Source organism: Mus pahari, chromosome 19 (genome assembly GCF_900095145.1).
Source record: "Mus pahari chromosome 19, PAHARI_EIJ_v1.1, whole genome shotgun sequence".
Lineage (NCBI taxonomy): Eukaryota > Metazoa > Chordata > Mammalia > Rodentia > Muridae > Mus > Mus pahari.
Genome location: NC_034608.1, coordinates 78,064,331 through 78,081,300, shown reverse-complemented (window position 1 = coordinate 78,081,300; position 16,970 = coordinate 78,064,331). Strand labels below are relative to the sequence as shown.

At 35.0% G+C, this 16,970-nt stretch overlaps 1 protein-coding gene across 5 annotated transcripts in view; it reads right to left on the bottom strand.

Moving 5' to 3' along the window:
* The window catches only part of Spock3 (SPARC (osteonectin), cwcv and kazal like domains proteoglycan 3), a 370,262-nt gene that overhangs the window by 201,037 nt on the left and 152,255 nt on the right, over positions 1 to 16,970 (bottom strand). Inside the window, exon 1 of one of the 5 annotated variants that reach the window (XM_029532099.1) lies at positions 14,491 to 14,525. The exons of the other annotated variants lie outside the window; for them this stretch is intronic. The gene's annotated coding sequence lies outside the window, so the exon portion shown is untranslated. Of the gene's footprint in view, positions 1 to 14,490; positions 14,526 to 16,970 lie in introns of those variants that run through there. 5 annotated transcript variants of the gene reach the window in all.

Here is a 16,970-nt window from a genome sequence, read left to right as displayed (position 1 = left end):
AATCAGTTAGTATATTAATAAACAGCACTGGTCTTCAAATAATGCAGCATTGATTCGAGGGAAAACTATTAAAAATAAATTTAGTGTCAAAATACACATGTGGAAACTGGAAACAATACAGATAAAATAATTGTGTTGATAGCAACCAAACATTGGGTGCATACCTGGTAGTTAGTGGCAATTGATGGCTAAAATCCCTGTAATTTTTTCTTTATTGTAGAAATGAAAAAACAATAATTAAAATAGAAGTACAGCTGTAGGGAAATTACCCTTTTTAGAGTAGTGAAGACAGAAATTTGTAACAGAAAATACATCCCCAAGAGAATTTTTTTTTGATTTTCCTTTATGGAATGAACTACAGACATTTCAATCAACAGTAAGAAATGCAAATGAACACAAGAAACTGTAAAAAGCAAGAAGCAATGGTGGATGAATAGAATCGATAACATTTTATTAGCTACATTAGTAAAAAGAAAAATACAAATGATTATCTGTTTATTAATTAGTGTACAACATATGAAAAATTAAGTATAACATGCAAAATAGTCAAGAAGGGAGGGGTGGTATGTAAGATAACACTCTTCTTGTATTCTAGATGAGCTTGAAGAGGTATTTTCCATGGTTACTGTACATCCAAACAATTAATAATCACTGAAAGAAGAGGAATCTTAACCTTTAACCTCTTTAAAAATACTGGGGAAAAAAAACATAATTCATCAGTAGACCTGAAAAGAGAGTGCAAATCAAAGGAGAAATCCTGAAAGATGGAATCCACACATGTAAAATCATTAGGTCATTTTGGTATAATAGTAAACCGTGAGGAAGTGCCTGAGAAAGTTAAAAACATGTCAGATGCTCTAATAGCAGCTAGACAAGTGAGGAACATAGGAAAAAGAGCTAATGTTTGATAGTTAGAACTTTAATAACCAATTTTGTAGTATTCAATGAGATCAATGGTAGTCACAAGTCTTCTGAGTGACTTTCTTAGTTTCAAAACCTAATACATCTTCAGGTATATAAATCCCATCTTCAATCATTTTGACTTAGCCATTACAAATCCTGAACACAGATGTCAGCTGTGCAGAGCAGATGAAAGCCTTCGTGGATGAGGGTTGTTGACATGAGGACCCACTGCCTCAGATCTACAGGAATGGCCAGCCTTCCCCAGGTCAGGCCCAGGGAATAGGAAGGCTTTTCCTGACCTTAGCAAGGATATTAACAGTGTATGAAAAAAGGATGAGCCACAGTTTTCTCCTCCTTCCTAGTATGACTATAACCTGAGGCTGTTCCTTGAATTGACAGAAACTAACACAATTATTTTCTCCTTAAGCTGTACAAAATAAATATGCAGTGTTCCTATGCTACTGATCCATCAGGAAGGGAGGTCGAACTGTGTCCAGCTTTTTTGTATGTCTGTCTGTCATTTCTTTTATCCCTGTGGCCTCTGTCATTTTAATATCAAAGCCATGCTGGTCATGGCAATCAATACAATTAGTCAATTCTGCATTGCTTGAAGAGAAGTATAAATAAAATATTATCATTTAAATAATGTTTTTCTGATAAAATTGAAGTTATATAATTTACTACTATATTGCTGCATCTGTTCCTTAAGACTCCATATGTTATTATAAACCACAAATTCATTCTAATGATATTCTACTTGTATTGAGGATTGATGGAGTTGTTACTGTACCATTGTATTTAATTCTACATTGTTTTTTTTTATTGATATAACACATAATCTTACAAAAATGTTATATGATAAAAAGTAATAGAATTTCTTTAATAAAATAGATTCCTTCCATTCTAAACTCATTATCAGTGGAAATCTATAATTTTCATTGGTCTACATACTACTCTATTATTCAATACAGAAAATAATGACATATTTTTATCACAAGCATATAGATTTTCTTGCATAGTTAAAATTGAATATTCCAATTGTTTGTTACTACAAAAACATTGCTTCTAAGAGAAGCATTATGAAAAATTTGACCAAATACAACAATTCTAGAGGTGACTGAGTAGAAGAATTAAATATACCTCTCAGTTCAGTGCTTACTATTTCTACCCATATATCAAGAAGCTTAGCTATCTACATTATAAAATAAGAGATTATAACCTCTTTGTGGTTTAATTAACCTGAGAGACAGTACCTTGAAAACATAAAGATTTCTTCCGTGAAGAAAAGACATTTTTTTCACAGTGCATGAACATGTTATAAAGGCCTAGGCTATTTGCAGACATGTAGAAAGTACTATATTTGGCTACTAAGATTTATGGCATCATTGGTAGCTGTTATGCTTCTACTACATCTATTATTTCAGGCCATGCAACTTTTCCAGCTCCCTACAATAGGACCTCTAGCCAAGTTTGATTAATATTCTGCCTTCCTCAGACTTCCCTTCCATGAAAAAACATCCTTTGGCTCTAAACTTACCACTTTCCTAAATAAAACTGCTTATTGAAGATTGGGATTTGGTTCATGATTTTTGGCCTCATTACAATGAAAACCAACAAATGTCACAGGAAATCTTTCTAAACAAAATCAAAAGATAATTATCAAAGGATGAGAATTAGTTGTGTAATTGGAGTTCATATACAGCTAATATTAGTTTACATACACACACATGAACGCACAGACACACACACACACACTCACACACACACCTCATGGATGAATAGGAAGATAAAAACAGGATGTGTGGTATGTGAGAGCAGTTGTAGAAAGTGTATTTCTCTTGATGTAAGTGTTCTTATGAAATCTATCTTCACCTAATAAAATGTATAAAGTTACATTTTCAAAATAATTGCATGATTATTTTACCAAAATGATATTTCAGTGAGAAGGCATACTCATTTGTTTCAAAGAATAGCTTAAAAATCTGTTTATAACATGTGAATATTAATAACTTTCTCTCATCCACTACTCTGTGAAACAGAATTCGCAGCCAAAAATAAAACATGGGACTATTGCCACATGAGGTCTCTTGAGCACAAGCTGGTGAGTAATCCTGCCCCATGTGGATCCTAACCTACTCCTCTCCTAATTCCACATATGTCAGCAAGAAAGAATGGTCTTTCACTCATCCCGCCCTCGTATGTGTTTCTCCACCTACAACTCTTATGTGCCTATGATAACCATTCCGCCTCCAGTCTTGTCTGCCATGTTTTCCCCATGTGATAAATCTGCCCTTATCTGTGTAAATAATTCACCCTCTACTCTGCCACCTCACCCATTTCTTCTCAAGTCCCAACCTACATATCATAATTACTTCATGACCCTGGATTTTTTATGTTACTCCTCACTCACACTACACCCTGATTCCTCAGAATTAGCTCATCTCTTTTTCTTCCTTAAGACAACCATTCCGCAATCCTATCTTAGGATTCCATGCACAACATTTCAAAAACCACTTAAATCCACATGCCCACCTTCTGTCACAGAAACACAAACAGTAAGATAATCCAACATAGTATCATCCCCCCAGAGAATTCCAGTTTCATGGTTACATTTTCTAAGAAAAATAACTTAGATGATATTCAACACATATAACTCAACAGAACAATTCTAAAACTACTTAACAAATTAAGATCATTCAAATGGGATCCAAGTAAACACATAGATAAAAATAGAGAAAATAGGAATAAATTAATTGAAATACAAGAAAACATAGAATCTGAATAAAATGATTAGAACAACTCAGGTTAGCATAATAGAATTCAATGAAAAGGAGGACTACTAAAGGAAACCCAAACTGAGCTGAACAAGAAATAAGAGACAGTGAGGCTAATAAATGTCAATCAAAAGCCCCACAAGCAGAATGAGTCTCACAGGAGACCAGTGTTAGGGCTGGAAGAAAACATAGATGACCCAGATCACTCAGTCACAGATAAGGTTAGAATAATGTTAAAAATTAAAAATAATTGAAAAATTAAAACAAATATCAGTGAGACATGATCTAACCTCAGGCCCTTCATCCCTGGATGTGGTAGGCAGATGCAGGTAGACCTTTGTGACTCTGAGGCCAACCTGATCTACAAAGCAGGTTTCCAAGAAAGCCAGAACTGTTACACAGAGAAGGAAGTCTCTCTCAAAAAAAAAAAAAAAAAAAAAAAAAAAAAAAAAAAAAAAAAAAAGAAAGAAAGAAAGAAAGAAAGAACCAAACAACAACAAAACAAAACAGAAAATACAAAAGCTGCATAATAACAGCAAATCAACATGCCAATGTGGATGGGAGGCATTCTACAAAGTACCATCCTATATCAATTGTCACAGGCAACCGATGGCTTTTAAAAGAGGGCAAATCAATTTTATCCAGGAATAATTCTCTTGAAAGTTTATTCAATTCCGCATGGTCATCCTTAAACACAGAGAAATGAGTGGTTTGTGTGTAGAATGACAATTATAGAAGTCATGGATCTACATGGGAAAGGAAAGGAGAAAGGGATAAAAACCATGTAACCATATTATTTAGTTTTGAAATTCTAAAAAAAAAAAATAAGTAAAATGTAAATTCATCAATATTGTTACAAGTTTTGGAACGGAAGCAAGAAAAATCTTGTGCCCAGCAATAATCCCTTGAAAGCAACCATATTTAATAGTTAATATAAAAAATATAGTGAAATAAGCAGGAAGTTTGTGGTCCTGCAAGCATGCAATGTATAGATCATAGAGCTATGGGTAAAACACAATACAAATCAAAGTAAAAATAAATGAATATTTTAAGTGGCCTGTACAATTCACAAAGTTTCTTCTGGAGCCTTTGCATTTATTGTTCAAAAACTATATATACACACTGACTGTAGTTGCATCTATAGAGACCCCTATATAAATATTTGTCTTGACTAAATGGATTTACATTCTGTCATATTGTCTCAAAGGCTTTCTTTCCTAATGTTTATCTGGATAACACTCCCCCCCCCCCGCCCCAAGAGTTAAAGTCATAGCTTGAGGTTCAATACAGCACTATTCCTTAGAAAGAACATTTAGTCCCAAGGAGCAAAAAGTGAATCTTCTCCAGTTAACTGGAATGGACTTTGGAAAATCCTTATTCCTGACCAGAATAGCTACACTAGAAGAAAAGGAGACTCTCTTGGATGCTTTCTAGTACTCTTATATCTAAAAGAACAGGTCATTTCTTTATCATGACTACAATGACTTATATCTATGCAATTTAATATAGGAGTCAGTAGTTTGGATTTTTAAAAAGCAAATTATAAGGCAACTTTCTGAATGTTTCTGGCAAAGATGAATGGAGGGAGTTAAGAGAGAACACTGCAATGAAGGAGCAGATAACTCAGCCTTTGTGAAACAAGTGAAAACTTTAGCATCTTTATTTCCCTAGAGAATATGTCCCCTTCTTTCTCCTGCTGCCTCCAGCTGGAACACAGAAGCTGTACACCATCCTTCCATTTTTGATTCTATAAAGACTATGGGAAAAAAAGCAGCATTCCCTCATAGCGGCACATCGATGGGACTAGGGTTTCATATATTCTATAATTTGGGGATAACAGGAAAGTTACAGTGAGGTTATATGCTGAGGGAGAAAATAGTATATTGTCCTATACATTCTCTGACAACAGACCTAACTCATCTTTTATGGGCTGCACATGCTTTATGCTGTAAGACTTATATTTCATATCTATCATTTTGGATTTCTCATCCTCCAAAGAGCCTATTGAACAGTAGGCTACAGTTAAAGTATGCATTTCTTTGCTTTGCTGCCTCCCACTACTCTTTGTCTGTATGATGTCTCATAGCACTGCTATGAGAAAGTATTTCTTTGATAGTTTCAAGTTTTGATAGAGTTGTTATCTGTTAAGTCCCAAGAGATGAAATATCTCTCTATCAAAGACCTCTGGTATTTTATCATTCAATTTTGGATTCTATAACTCTATTATATTACAATCACTATTAAATTGTCTTTAATGATCACTTTAGACCATCTACTTCCTGAGAGTAATAACAGAAAAATCAAGAATTCATATGAGTATGGGTTTAACTGTATGACTCTATTCCAAGCATTCAGGATACTAAGAAAAGAGGAGGATCACTAAACATCTGTCTGTCTCTCTATATATATGTGTGTGTCTCTATATACATAAAGACACACACACACACATGTATGTGTGTGTGTGTGTGTGTGTGTGCGTGTGTGTGTGAAAGAGAGAGAGAGAGAGAGAGAGAGAGAGAGAGAGAGAGAGAGAGAGAGAGAGGTGACTGAGAGTTCATAAATATCATATTAATACTGTTTCTAACAGTCAAAATAATTTCCAGGTTCATTTTATTATCTTGCAGGAAACAATAGTATAAAATATAGAAAAGGGTCAGAATTAAATAATGTATGAAGTTCATACAAATTGAATAAATTTTGAATTGTTTCAATATATTAAATTATTAATAAGAGGTCTTGAGAGTACATTGAAACACAACAATTACCCTTTTGATAATGAATCATAAAATATCTGTAAGGTGAATATAAATAAAAAATACAAGCAAAAATGTTCCTTTAGAATTTGGATGGTTAAATTAGACCCTTAACTTTCTACCCTATGGAATAAGTCAGAGTATTTTATCTTAATCTTGTATTTTCTGATGCCCTCTGTTACCCCCCTGCTTCTCACACCTGGAACTATGCTTATTAGTCAACCAGAAAATGTTAATCCATCCATTTCCAAGACTAAGTCCATGCACCATAAAAATATTCTAGAGCTGAAGGAGCAGAAACTCTGAAAGTTGAGACTGCATGACAATGGTTGCTAACAAATGGTGTAAAAACATAAATGGGGAGGAACAAGAGAGGACACTACACAAGGAGAAGGGAGGATAGGGTATAAATAACTCCAAGAGTGTTTGAAAAGGCCATGGGAAACTGTTATCTAACATTTACTCAAAACTACATGTAAGTATATCTACATGGCCATGGGACCTGAATGAAAACCCCACCATTTTCAACTGCATTCTAAATATTCTTCTCTATACCCACAAATAAATAGGTAAATAGAACTCTCACACATTCCTAAGAAGCTTTCTTTTGCAGTAGGCAGAGATCATAACAGAAATCCACTTAGGTCAGAATACAGTTATCTACCTAGTAATGGGTGTTCATTTTCAATTAAAATATACATAAAACCCCTATGCCTAAGGCTCAGGAAACATTGTGGAAGATTGGGGCAAGAAAATTGCCAGAACCAGAAGCCCTGGAAATCTGTTGCCTGATGTTTATTTAAAATAAACAAATAAATAAGTTAATAAATAATAATAAACCAACAAAAAGTTTTGAGGTAGGGAGGAGTGTTTAGATCTGGGAAAAACTCGAAGGATGAGTCGAGGTGAATGCAATCAAAATATATTGCATAACATTCTCAAAGAATTAACAAAAGTATACCAAAAGAAAACTTGAAAAAGAAGACTAGTGGAAGAAACCTGTACTTACCTCACTACCACCATCAGGGTCTGATCTGATACTACATAAAAATATATTTCTTGTTCCACTATATTTTAACTCTGTTTTACTTGTTTAAATTTTTACTTTATATTTATTTTATATCTATATATACATTTGTATGATGATGCTTGCATATGTGGCAGTGTTTTTCTACAGAAGTCAAAGATGGCATTGTATCATCTGGAGCAAGAGATGCAGAAGGTAGCAAGACACATAATGTGGGTGCTGGTAATCACTGAATCATCTCTCTAGGCCTAAACCATTTTTTTCCTACAACCTTGTAATACTTCAATGTTAGGTGACACTGACCACTCTTTGGCCACTAAGTGATCAATTTAATTAGATAATCAGGACATTATCCACATGATTACTCTTGATCTAAGCTATAAATATTCCCTTTAAGCATTCAAAAATGCCTCAGTGAATTGTGGTATCCTGCAGTTATTTGGTTGAAACTAGCAGAGTCTTAAATAGCAAAAAAAGAACAGAGGTTCAGTATGTTTATGGCCTTGGGTTTAAAACATGTAGATATTGCCCCTGGAGAGTTTCATGTAATAGCATTTTAACACGGATTTATAACGTGCATGCAACACACACACACACACACACACACACACACACACACATGTGAAGATTAAATAAATCATCTTCATTCAAATTATGAGAAGGAAAGAAATGGCAATATCATTAGTCACTGACTTACTGAAACCTTCTGATCTAATGGTTATAAAATGTGTGCCAATTACTTTTATAAAATATAATCTCTTTTAAAAATGTTTAGTTATTTCAATTGGTCTTACATTATTTAGAATCAAACATGGAAAAAAATCAGCTACTGTTTGATTTGAATGCACATGGAATCTCTTGTCAAGCTGCTATACCAGACAGGGGAAGAATTATGGGATTATTTGATCTAATATTAATTTCTGTGTCACAAGAACACATTCAAATCAAAGATTTGGATATAGTCACTGGACCTATACACAATATATTAATGATTTTTGATATTTTTGTTTTGTTTTGAGACAGTGTCTCATGTAGTGCAGGCTAATATTGAACTTAGTATGAGTACAAAGCTAGACGTAAATCCTGGTTCTTTTGCTTTACCTTTGAAAGCTGGGATTAAAGTCAAGTACCACCATATATAACAGGGAATCTTAAAAGGGAAGAAAATATTGTACAGTTTTCCTATCTAACTAGAAGTTATTCTTGAGCTAAAACAAATGTTGACTAGATATCCTTTGCTAAATAAGCATGTATAAACTATAACTGAAACATCCTGTTAGGTCCAACACACTAAAGATATTCTTTGACAGTAGTAAGGGAATTATTACCTTCTGAAATAATAATTTTTCATTTTTAGAGAGAAAAGAAAAACTTAAACACAAACACTTCCATTACCAAAGTAGGGAAGTGAGCTTTCAATAGGTTTTTCAATCTGAATTCATTTGTGTGCCAATTTTTCATTACTTTTTGTATGTAAAATTTTGTAAATTCTAGTGAAAAGTACATTTTTTTTTTTGCATTTGAGCTTTACCCTGCAGTTTTCTAACATCTACATATGAGTTGAAAACACCTTTGCACAATGTGATATTGATAGAAGAGTTGAAAATGATCCGAGAAGACTGTGGTAGGGTTGATGCAGCATCTTCCATCTTCACATCACACAAGTTACTCCTGAAATCTCAAGTCAAATTGTCGAGTTGCCAAAGCCTCTCTTTAATGTTCATTTAATAACTTCTTAATTATTCTTGACATATTTTTTGAAATGTCATTTTCTTTTCAGGGAAGCATTCACCTACACCCTTAGACAGCAGAATTGATGAAGTTTCCTTATTATCTAAGCCCATCACTCTCAGTATCTTCCCACCACTCTCCAGAAGTGGGATCATTATTTTCTTACATAATACTTCCAAGGGAGCTATGTTAAATTTTATTCCATTTTTTTGTTAATTTTTTTCCATTTTCTCATTAATTTTTCAATTTTCTTGTATGGATCTAAGCTCTATTGATAGTTCCATGTTTTGAGTTTCTAGAAGGTATCATTCATGATGGTTTTCTGGGGCTAGATAACTCCTTTAATTAATAGTAATGTAACTTATCTAGCTGTTTAGAGATGGCCAATGTGGATATTCACTCTTCTATTGCAAAATGGCTATACTGCAGTCTTTATGTTCTTTCAAAACATATGTTTAAAGGGACAGTTAAATTCCAGTTTTGTTCAGTGACATGCAATGTGCATATATTTGTACGTGATTTGTTAAATTATGATTTGCTCTTCTTTAAAAATCAGTCTGATCTAATCTGTTTTACTTGATCTCTGTTTTTAAGCTCCTTCCCTTTCTCATGTTTATATAGCACATGAAAAATTAAACCATTGTATTATAATTAGGGTAAAGCACATTTTGGTAAGAACTTTATGGGGCAAGAACAGGGTTCAAGTACTGCAGATCTACTAGGGCATAGAATCTTTGCAAGGCCAAGGGCCTCTCCTCCCATTGATGGCCAACTAGGCCATTTACCATTTATTAAAAAGAAATAATTACCATACAACAGCACAAATAACCCTTCATTTTATTAGCTTTGTTTTTTTATTAATTTAATAGTTTTGTATTTTGAGATTATAAAGTAATAATACTTTATATTATAATTACATTTTAGCATTCCTTTTTCCCCTCCAAGAATTTCCTTGTTCTCTTTCAAACCCATAACCTCTGTTTTAACCACTTGTCATGGCATGCATAGATGTATATCTATCTATGTATTACCTGCTCAGTCTATACAAGTAGTTTGTATGCTTTTCTCTAGGGAAGAATATTTCTCCAGCACTTTGTACTCCTTAGTTGCCTGTAGTTCTTTGTAGACCGATGCTTAGAGGGCTTTCTCTACCCAGTTTGGTTTGCCTATTAATGCTGTCTTTGTTCAGCTCATGGTTATGTAGACATGCTTATGAGACTTCATAGTTGCAGATTCTGGAGACACCCCTCTTTCCCTCGCCTTTGGCTCTATGAGGGAGCTCCTCCATCCATTCACCTACCTCTGCCTCACCTCTCTGGCATCCCCCTATGCTGTGGCAGTGAGCCTCCACCCCCTCCCATCTTCTGCTACATATATATCTGTAGTCCTGGCTCCCTCCATATACACTCCTTGGTTGTTGGCTTAGATTCTGAGAGCTCTGAGTAGTTCAGTTAGTTGATATTGTTCTTCCTGGGGGTTCCTTTCAATTCCCTTCAGTCTTTCACCTAGCTCTTTCATTGGGATCCCCAGGATTGGTTGGCTGTGAGTATATACATCTGTATTGGTCAGGTGCAGGTAGAACATCTCAGGGAACAGTCATATCAGGCTCCTGTGTTCCTGTATTTTCAATTTTTAATTCTGTACCAGCAGAGAGCTAAGCGCTGGCAGGATTTTGGTACTGTTTCTATGGTCCATATCCACTTTTCTATATGTAAATGCTTGTCCTTCTTCACAGACTATTAAATGAAGGTTAGGTAGCCCTCCTGGCCTAAATTCAATTCTAAGAAATTTATGGGACATTGTCTTACTGCTGATTGGGTCAGAATTGACAAGGTACTTTTGTAATTAAGAGCTGACAATGGACCTGTGGCAGGATGTACAGTGGTAGGACTTCCAGGAAAAGAAAAAGAGGAGATGAGGGAAACTGATCCACACACGGAATGGCTGAAAAATTCTAGATAAGTTTAGAGGGGCTAGCTGAGAGACTACCCCAACATGAGACCAATGGCTTCAAAATATAGAAGTATCCATGTCTTATTTAAACTACAATCAGCTCATGAAAGCCCTGCAATACTTTATCATGAATCAATCAATTGATAGTGTTATAATTGAAGAGTATTTGTATATAGGAAGTAGGGTTTTATTGAAGAAAATAGGGCACTGGGGTATACTTTTGAAGGGTATATCCTGTCCATGGAACACCCCACACACACACCCACACACCCACACACCCACACCAGGAGATAAGCAGCAATTTTTCTTTCCTTAATAATACGTATCCTCTATGGTGTACCAATTCAACAAATATTCGTGGAAATATTCACGAATATTTGTTCAATTGTGGTGGTGGTGTGCATATTTGTCAAGATGATTGTTCAATCTTACTGGCTTGTTTTATGTCAATTTCACACAGTCTAGAATCATTTTGGAAGAGAACCCTCAATTGAGAAAATGATACCATAAGATTGGCCTGTGGGCAAGCCTGCAGTGCATTTTCTTGATTGATGATTGATGTGGGATGGGCAAGCCCACTGTGGGCAGTGTCACCCTTTAGCTAATAATCCTGGTCACTACTAGAAAACAGGCTGAGTAAGCTCAAAAGAACAAGCTGGTAAGTAGCATGTTTCTATGGCCTTAGCATCAATTCTTGCTTCCAGATTTCTGTTCTGAGTTCTTGCCCTGACTTTCTGCAATGACGAAGATTATAAGCTGCAAGGTGAATAAATCCTTTACCCTACCAATGCAAAATAAAGTCGATATTTGACCAGAAGTTAGCCAGACACTTTTCCATATTTTTGAACCTGGAAGGGGTAAAAGGTTAGGTAACGTTGTAAATATCTGATATATCTACAATTCCTCTACATAGCCCAGAATCTATAGAGTTTATGCTGTTCTATATTTTTCATTTGCAATATTGGACTCACATTTGTTTAAATTTAAATATTGAAAGAACAACTACCAAATTGTTTCAATGAATTAGAAGAGAACCTGAACAAACAAGAGGAAAGGGCTAAAAAGCAATCCAAAGTTATAGACCAGAGACAGCCAAACTGAATATTATTTAAGAATATAAAGGTTTTTGAGCAATTTACAATTTGGGGCACAAGGGTAATTATGTAAAACAAAGATAAGAGTCTCATTTTCACACATGCTTTAACTCATTAATACAAAGTTTATCATTTAATTGGATTAATGTAATTAATATGAAGATGTTATAAATTAAATCACAAGGCACAGCGTGAGGGTTATAATATTGTTGGGCACAGCAAGTGGGATATTAGCATCCATTGGTCAGAAAGGGAATAGGGAAAATGTTGAGCTTGGAGGCTACTCTGAAGGAAAGGATGAGACTTGAAGTTAATTGGCTTCACACACTACATTCTTCATATTCATATTCATTTTTGTGACTTGCTTCATAGGCTTGTACAATTATTAAAATCATGCAAGGTATCTTTATAAACCCTGAACAGAGTGTGGGCTCAGGGCTGAACCTTTGTGAGCATACAAGCCTGCTTAAGGTAAAGCATAGAAGCCTCATGAAGAACATACTGAATCCTGTTAGAATTCTTGCATCTAGGCTGCATCCATTTCATTATCACAGAAAACCAAAAAGACAAAGGAACGGAACTCACCTTTACATGAAAATTTTATGAGAACTTGTTTTTGTGCTCCAGTTTAGAAATTCTAATCGGTATTTTTAATGAATGCCTGGAAAATGCAGACAAGAGCTCTATTTCCATTATTTATTTCTGAAGATTCTAAGGGGCTAGTTATATTATATTTTGAGTTGATTTAGATTTATTCCTCTTAGTTTTCATTGAGAAGTACATGCAAACATACGAATTCTTCAATTACAAATATAATGGCTTTATTTTGTTACTGTTCATGCTTAGCAGACATGCTCAGCAGGGCTGCCCATTATTTCCCTACTGTGATTTAATTTAGTTGCAGCTGCTGCCAGGAAACGAATGTCATGATGTTGTGCTCTTATGACATCACCATCATCCTGAACACATTATACTAGTGTAGACTAGGATGTCAAGAGTGCCAGAATTTAAATAGGACTTTTAAAAACCCCAATGCTGAACCAATTTACCACTGAGCATCTCTCTCTCTCTCTCTCTCTCTCTCTCTCTCTCTCTCTCTCTCTCTCTCTGTGTGTGTGTGTGTGTGTGTGTGTGTGTGTGTGTATGCATGCATGCATAAAGGGGCATGTATGCCAACAAGGCATTCAGGTAAAGTTAATAAAACAGTTTTGCATGAGCTGGTTCTTATAGAAAGAATTTCTTGTGGGCTATATGGAAGCATCACCTGTCAATAAAAATCTGATGACCAATGAGCTGAGGCAGCATGATAAAGTGAGGCATCTAGCAGAGAGTGAGCAACTCTGGGAGATAGTTAGGCATGAGAAGAGATTCAGCTTCTGCATTCTGGGGTCAGATGTATGGAACTCAGAAGAAGCCGGCCATGTGGCTGAACTCAGAGTAAATGGGATAATTTGAGTAATAGGGGAACCAGCCTAGCTTCTAGTCTAGGCATTTATTGACAAGTAAATAACCTTGCTAGTGGGGTCCCCTTATTTTGGAACTGGAGTGGGGTTGGAAAAGGCAGCAATTACAGATTATTTTTCAGCTTTCTTTCTGAGGCAAGTTGCTATAGTAATTTCTATTGTTTCACAACAATGTTAGCTTCTGGCTATGCCTCCTATCTCAGCTACCTTCTTAAGGTAGAGATGCTGGGGTTTGGATCTCCTTCTGGTTCCTCACTTGGGTTCTGTGTTTGAACACAGGTCCTCATGTTTTACAGCAAGTGCCTTTACCCGCCATTTTGTTAGCCTTAGTCCAATATTTAAATATCCAAACAATAAATGCATTCCTAGAGGCAGAGTTAGAATTGTGATGTTAGGGTTTGTGAACGGAAAGCATACAAGACTGCTCTAGACGAAGATTTTGTGTCCCTAAAACATTGTTTATGTCATACACTCTGTTACTCATTGTGACTTTTTTCCCAGCACAGATAGTTCACTCCATCCTACAACATGCTACATACTTAAGGAATGATTCTAACAATGTTTCCAAACAAGGTATAAACACAGACTTTCTCTACAGTAGAGCTATTCTAAAGATATTGATATGAGTATATGATGTTCAAAACTCTATCTACTGTCACTAAACATATTTTACATCCATTGTATGTAAATGTATGCATGATTTATGCATATGTGCATATTCATCTGTGTGTAGATGTACAGACATATGTGAAAGCCAGAAGTTGGTGTCAGGTATATTCTATCACTCCCTACCTTACTACTGTCCACAAAGTTCACTGATGAGAAAGGTTAGCCACCAATGAGGACAATGGTGTCTCCTAATTGTGCCTTCAGACTGTCTAAAAACAAAAAATATACAAATGAAATGCAATTAAAATATCCAGAAACCAGACCTATATGCTTTTAGTTTTAAAATGAGTTATAAATCCATGACCTAGAATCATTTCTTTGGTCATTGAAGTTGCTAATAAAGTATAGTTTGTAGCCACAGAGACTATAACTCATGCTTGAATAATAAGATTTATAATAAGAAATTTTCTTCTAAAATCATCACATACTCTCAGCGCAAATTTGACCAATCCCATGCTCCATAAATTTGATTCAAACTCTCCTAATACATTAATTCCTGGGAAAGAAATAGACATAATTTCACTTCTTACACACCTCTACAGAACAATGATCTATAAAACAAATGTATTATGATTAATTTAAATTTAAATGTATGACCCAAAACCAGATGTGCTTTACAAATTTGTTATATTTTTGAGATCAAACACAATTATATGTAAGTTAAACTATGAAAAATATGTAGAATAAGGCACCATTTAGATTTGATGCAAACAAAAGACACAAGGTTCAAATGAAGAAATAAAATTATCATTTCAACTGGAAACCATTTCTCAAATTTTCTAAATATGATGTAGAATATATGAGCAGCAAATACTGGTACCTCAGCTGAATATAATTTCTGAATAGTTTTCCTTAGGAATTTGGAAGGCTTTATGATACAAGGTTGTTGATATTGCTTAAAAAAATTTAAAAAAAGACACAAAGGATGTGAATGAATATACTTGTTAGCATCTAAAAATTATTTTGTTCAAAATGGCTAAAAACATTTTAAATCATATCATGTGAACTGATCACATAATTATTCTCATCAAACAGTGGCTCAGATACATGTTTTAAATAATAGAAAACCATTTATAAAATAATGCAATCAACTTTGTATATTTCACTCAATGAATTTTGACAGACCACTGGTTTTCCTGTTATAACAGAACCAAAAGGCTCCAAGCTTTTACACAAAGTCCTATTGTGACACACCATGCCTCTATTGTGAAATACAGATCAGACCAACCTATTGTTTCAGAATATTAGTAAGAAGTGCCCAAATTGACAATAGGAAACAAATAACACTCATATAAACAAATTATAATCAAGGCGTTTGAATATACCCAGTCCAATCCAGAGAGCCCGTGTTTCAAGTACATCACTGAATTTAAAGAAAGGGAAAACAAATATTGGGGTCTATTTCTTCCAAAACCTAACTTCTCTGATTCCAGAAAGTAGTAAGTATATGAATAGATATGTTCATTGATGAGGAGAAGGCTCCAGATGGAGTTCTGCCATCATGTGCTTTGCAGCCTGATCTTGATAATTAGTGGGGCAAATCTAGTTACGATGGATGTATCTTGGAAGACACTGTGCAGGAAAATGGAACTACTGAGAATCAGGAAATCCTGAGAAGTGGGAAGGAAAAGAGAAATGATGGACAAGCACATGGCTGGCGTGTGAATGTTCTTTGAAACAGAGGAGGTACTTTTGTCATCTGCATTCCATGTTATCTTGGATCATGGCTCATCTGCTGCCATAGCTAACCTTCCCTCAACTGTCCTCACAAGGTTTTCAGCATCTTAAGTTTAGGAATAGCTTCGTCACATACCTGATCTTTATAATCTATTCAGTCAAATCCAATGTAACGATGCAGTAGGGTTTTTACGTCCACACAGAAGAGTTGGTATATCCTCCACACTGGAGGACATGGCAAGTACAAATTTTAACAAAGACAAAGAATATTTATGAAATTTAGAGTTATATGTCTTGTCTTCAGTTATACCCCTAGATACATACAAAACAGGGAAGCATAGATATCATATGAAAATGGTATTTCAAAAAGCATGGATATGTTTATATCTAGGTTATAGTTATCAATCTATTAAATAGGATTGTTTCTCAAGTAATTTCCTAGGGAAGGAACCCCAAGCTGCTGTGGTGTGATGACTAATGATTGTCAATTTGACAGAATCTAGACTCATGTAGAAGACAAACTTTTGGACCAAACAAAACCAAATTTTAAAATTTGGTTAGTTGAGGTGAAAGGACCCATTCTGAATTTGGTATACAGTTACTCATGGACTGGGGACCATGAAAAAATAAAACAGAGAATTAGAACTGAGCATCAGCACTCTTAGCTCTCTCTCTCCTTGGCATAAGCGAGGCCATGCTGCCCTGCAAAGATGGACTACACCTTCAAACAATTGCCCGAAATAATCCTGCATTCTTTAACTAGAATCCTAAGGTGATTTATAACATCCAATAGAAAAGTAACTAATACATATAATAGCAAAACTAGGGCAATACAAGAAGCATACTTCCTTCCTATATCTTTCACTCCACTCTAATGTGTGAGTCTCTCTCTCTCTCTCTCTCTCTCTCTCTCTCTCTCTCTCTCT